A 5,837-nucleotide genomic window follows, 5' to 3' on the forward strand; every position below is an offset into this window, starting at 1 on the left:
CTGCTGAGTAGCTTTAGGAGATATCAAACTTTGTTTGTTTGGTTTGGTGCAGGTTGTGGCTATTGGTGTTGCAACTTATTTTTCAGCATGTTCTGATTGAATTTCCTCTGTAGTTGTTGTAGCTTGGCTCATGTAACCAGTGTCTTGATGGGAGGCTTGTTGTAACATGCTTCCATTTTGAGGTGATTTTTGTGCTGAATTCAATTTTATCTCATTTTTGGTCACATCAACTGGGGTATCAACATTATTTCCGGATCTCAAATTAATTACCTTGCAGTGTTTTTTGCTCTCTCTTCTAGGGTCTTCTGTGTTGCTAGGTATGTTTCCTTGAGTTCTGCTGCTCATTGTTGTGGCTAGTTGTCCCATTTGGTTTAGGTTTCTCAAGGATACAGATTGACTCTGCACAATTGCTTCATTCTTTGTAATGTACTCTTTAATCAGTGCTTCCAGTGAAATGATTGGATCCTAACTGATATGCTTTTGCCCTTGACTTTGTTAATGAAAACCAGGTGGTTGTGTATTTCTACTTTGTCCATTTAATGCTGGAGCATTTCGATTCTGACTGCTCCATGAGAAATTTGGGTGTTGCTTCCAGCCAGGGTTGTAAGTATTTGAATATGGGTTGTTATGAGGTTGTCGATTAAAATTACCCACATAGTTTACTGAAGCTGGATTTCCAGGACAATTATCGAAGTCATGTTCTTCACCACAATATACACAAGAAAGTTCAGCAACTTGCTTTACTGTTGTTGGAGCAGATGTCATGGCTTTTACTATATTAGTCAATAAGGTTACCTGTGCTGATAAAGCTGTAATTGCATCTATATTATGTACCCCTGCTGACCCTCTTGTTGTTGGTTGCCTGGCTGAAGGCCACTAATAATTATTATTGGCAATTCTCTCCAGAATTTCATAAGCTTCAGTGTAAGATTTGGATAACAGGGCTCTGTTTGCTGAAGCATCCACTATTAACCTTGTACTCGGATTCAACCCATTGTAAAAAGTTTCTAATTGAATGCAACAAGGTATACCATGATGAGGACACCTTCTAAGCAATTCTTTGAATCTTTCCCAAGCTTCGTACAAACTCTCATCTTCAAGTTGATGGAAGGAAGTAATCTCATTCCGCAACTTTGTATTTTTTATCGATGGGAAATATTTCATTAGGAATTTATCAGCCAATTCATTCCATGTAGTGATGGAATCAGATGGTAACGAATTTAACCATGCTCTTGCTCGATCTCTTAAGGAATAAGGAAAGAGCCTCAGCCTTAAGGCATCTTGTGTTGCTCCAGCAATATTGAAAGCATCACTTACTTCCAAGAACAATTTAAGATGGAGATGAGGATCTTCATTTGGCAATCCATTGAATTGACCAACTGTTTGTAACATTTGAAACATCACTAGCTTCAACTCAAAATTTGCAGCTTTTACTTCAGGTCTGATGATGCCAGGGTGTACAACTTGAGGAGTTAACACAACATAGTCTCTTATAGCTCTGTCTCTGTCATCAGCCATGTAAATAATATTGTTATTGCCTGGCTGTCTCCCATTAGCATGTTCATTCTGCTCTTCTTGAATGTTGACTGGTTGTAAGGGCCCGTGAGGATTCAAATTCCCCGCATCCTGCAAATTATTCATGCTTGAAATAGTCTTTGAATTCCTTTGTTCTCTTCACAGTCTCCTGACAGTCCTTTCAATCTCAGGATCGAATTGGAATACAACAGATCTGTCTTTGCGCATGCATGTACCGATCTGTAAATAAATAGAATGAATCAAATCAAATTTGGCGCTATCAAGATTTACTTCACACTTCAAAAATAAACAATCAATCTCCGGCAACGGCGCCAAAAACTTGTTGGTTAATTTTATAAGCAATTACTACCAATGCCAATGTGCAAGTATACACAACAAGCAATAAAGTGATGAATAATCAAGATCTCCTCCACAGGGATTGATGTTACTCGAAATGCTAAAGCAATCACAATAGTGCAAATCAACTTAAGACCGAAACAAACAATTGTCAAGTAATTCCTATCATAATTAATAATCGTGAGAGATTTAAATAAAACAATATTGTAATGAAATAAACTAGGTTAAATGTGTCTAAGATTCAATTGAGATTATAGTAGTTGAATGATCAAACTCTCCTAATGGGGTGACTGTTGTTTATCAAGTTAGCACCAGTTGTTACAACAAGTGCTGCAGCACTTGGCAGAATAAATCTGCATCCTCAGCTATCGCATGTTGGAAGTCTCATACCTTTAAATCTATTAACAATGACCAGTTGCTAATATATTTATGGTACGACATTATAACCTTTAATCTTTCCACCCTACAAGGTGAACACCTATGTCTAGTGCGTCACAAATCTTAACTTCAAGTATTGCCCTTATGGGATTCAAGATAACTTAATCCAGGAAACTCGACTTAAGATCAAGTAGTACTCTAATAATATCCGCTAAGACATGCTATTTTGCTGCTTTATCTTAACTGAAGCTATTAAATGGGTGGTCAACCGAAATAATAGTTATATTCATAAAAACTACTAGAGTAAAAGGCTATAGCAATACCATAACATAAAAGAACAGTTAAGAACCCATTGGATTATTGTCACTCAACTACAAGTAAATTTAGTTCATATTCTGAATGAGAAAAATAAACATAAATATATTAATATCGAAATACATCAAAATAATTAAAGGAAGAAGATAAATATAAGTCGAGCACGGTGAAAGACAAATCCAAATAATTATGCACGATTCTCCAATGTTGCCAAAACAACACTCTTCAATTATGATCTTTTTCTTCTTTCCTTGTAATTATTATAATGATAATTCCCTTGCTGCCTTTTTATGTGGTGCATGCCTCCCTTTTATATTGCAAATTAGGGTAAACAAAAGCCCATGAGCGTGCATGCGTTAAATTAGGAAACATGCGCTCTCCCGCGCCTAAGTTTTCTCCCGCATTGCTCCCAGCTTGCTACAGCACGGGTTGCTCTAACATCCGCAACAGCACTGCATTATTCCCGATTGTGCTTTTCTTCTTTTGTGGCCAACTTCTTTCCTCCTCTTGCTCATCTAAATGTCTCGACTAAAATGAATGTTTATGCAAAATGTAACCAAAATGTAATAAAAACACTTATTTGTTCTCTAAGTGATCTTGATTCAAGTCTAGAATTGATGTAATAACACTTATTTCCTAGAGTTATCATACTCCCTAAAGGAGTTTCCTAAGCCTTTCTATAATAAAGTATGCTCTGTGGTCGCCGTCGAAAAGGATCTTCCACAACAGAAACAATATAGGAGACTAGAAAGTCTGTGTTCCCAAAGCTAGGTTATTTGATCAAGAGATACATAGAAAATATTTCTTTGAAAGGTGTGGCACCGTGTTTTTAATAAGTGACAAGTGTGTTGTGTCACATGTAGTTACACGGCAGACTTCATTTGTTATATGATAGTTTTCCACGATTGCTAATTTTGACCAAACTCTTGATAATTATTATAAAAATCCTCTTGCTGTTTTAGAAAAAGATTCGGATACTTGGATAGAAAATAACCCATATGTAGAAATTGTAGAAGTGAGTTGTAAAGTAGATTCCTTAGAGATAATGATATATTGTGTGATGTAATGTAAAGAAGTGATGTAATGTCATCATGCCTCCAAGCGAATATATCAGCTTGAGGTCGCAAGCAATGTATCAGCTCTTACTTAAGTTCTTCTTTAAGTTTCGACCCAATTCTAACTATTTTTCCTAAGTCACTTTGTTCCAAGTTGACTATTTCCAGCTCCTCAACTGGCTTCTGTCTGCCACTCTTGACTTCTACTCGGGTGTCAAGCGAGGTAATTTGCATTGCCTCCTTTGCTGTTGTAGAGTAACAGCTTCGAGTAATTCTCTGGTCTCCTCGTACCACCACAATTACCCCATTCACTCGGTACTGAGAGTCAAGTAATGATTAGAGAGCACTGTCTTACTTACTCTTAGAAAGGGATAGCCTAGAATTATCTGGTAAGGGCTCTCCTTATCGACAACAACAAAATCCAGGATCATGGTCTTTTCTGATGGGGCAGAGCCTATCGTGATGGGTAGCTCGACTACGCTAAAGGGGTTTAGCCTTCCTCCACTGAACCCCGCTAAGGATGTATTGGTGTGATCTATCCTCAAATATACTATTCCCATTTCCTCCAGAGTTGACTTAAACAAGACATCGGCCAAACTTCCAGTATCTACAAAGATTTGGTCAAACTTCTTGCTAGTGATGGTGGCTTCAATGACAAGCGTGTCCTCGTCTAGGTATAACACTTTTTTTTCATCCTCATCCGTCCACATGATCGGCACCTCCTTGGTCCTTGCTCGTTTGGCTGCCGAAGTGTTAAAAAATACTTATTTTCTAGTCATGGCATACCTAGCATAGTTCTTTCTTGATCTATTAGAATCCCCCGCCAACGTTGGGCCCCCAACGATAACTTTGACGATGGGCTACTCGTGGCCCGTATTTCTTGCACTCTTCTCTGCTCCACAAGATGAGTCTGCAATCAGGATAGCTCCATCTATTAATTCATCCAAGTAATGATTCCTCACTAAATCTTCCATCTGATTTTTGAGATCCCTGCATTGGGCCGTGGTATGACCATGGGTGCCATGGAATTCATAAAATCAGTCCCTATCTTGTCTGCTGGCCATTTTTGCTATTAGGGTAGGGTGATACATCAAACCATGATTCTTTATTGCATTGTACACCTCGTCCAGAGGCGTCTTCAAGGAAATGAGTTATTTTGAGCAGGAAGGGGCATCGATGCATTTGGTATGCTAGCTCTCATACTCTGTGGGTGGTGAGTCATCGTGGGATGATCATAAAGATGCATGTACATCTGGTCAAGCCTTCCCCATGAATCTCTGGCTGGTGAACAAAGAGGCTGCATCCCGCTACGCTGATATTGGGTGGCCTCTGATAAGGTTGGTAAGAGGAAACCCGGCCTCTCGCACTGCTACCTGGGGCATGGTGGTCCTTATGCTTAATTGGCCCGCTTCCCGCTGGGACTTTCTTTTCTTTTTTCCCCAACCCCTCCAGTTGGTCCGTCTTAATTCGTGCCGCTTTTTCCTCCTCGATTTCAATGTCCCTCTTGGCCTGCTCATAGGCCGTGGAATATGACTGAACTACTAGACTCTTTATGTTGTACCACAGGCGCCTTATCCTTACTCTTTCATTTAGCCCCGTCAAGGCTTGAGGATAATTGAAGAGTCCAAGATCGAGGACAACACGATGGTATCTTTTGATAAACTCCCAAAGAGTCTCATTTTCTCCTTGCTTCATACTCGTCTGCTCCATCATATCATCTTCCGGTGCCATTGCCCCCCGAAACTGCTCTGCAAATTCCTAGCACATCTGCTCGAATATTCTGATGTTCCTTCGAGGAAGCCTTCGGCACCACTCACATGCTTGTCCTTCTAAAGTCAGCGGGAACACCCTGCATCTCTAGGCTTGGGATAATCCCTACACTCCGGTTATGTCATTTTAACGCTCTATGTGCACCAATGGGTTGGTTTGCCCCACGTATTTATGGTCGGGGAAACAGAAGTCCTTGAGGATAACAACACTCATGATTTCTGCTGAGAGGGGGGATTCACTGTCTAGTATTATTCTCCAACCGGGTGCTCTACTACGCCCCTGTATGTCGTCTATGATCTGCGCTAGTCTCCGCACTTCTTTCTCCAGCTGCAATGCTTGACCAGGATCACGTTCCACCACCTGGTCTCGCTCTTACTCGACATCACGCAGGTGTTTTCGAAGTTCCCTCTCCTCAGCGTTCGCAACCCTATCATTATTACCCGTGTT

The 5,837-nt window shown here is 40.1% G+C and overlaps 1 non-coding gene across 1 annotated transcript; it reads left to right on the forward strand.

Annotated features, from left to right (window-relative positions):
* The first annotated feature begins 1,027 nt into the window (after nt 1–1,027).
* Nucleotides 1,028–1,134, forward strand: LOC127902930 (small nucleolar RNA R71). The gene has a single exon (XR_008055568.1). It is a non-coding gene; the product is annotated as a small nucleolar RNA R71 (small nucleolar RNA).
* The last annotated feature ends 4,703 nt before the right edge of the window (nt 1,135–5,837 follow it).

The sequence above is a fragment of the Citrus sinensis genome, chromosome 5 (assembly GCF_022201045.2).
Source record: "Citrus sinensis cultivar Valencia sweet orange chromosome 5, DVS_A1.0, whole genome shotgun sequence".
NCBI lineage: Eukaryota > Viridiplantae > Streptophyta > Magnoliopsida > Sapindales > Rutaceae > Citrus > Citrus sinensis.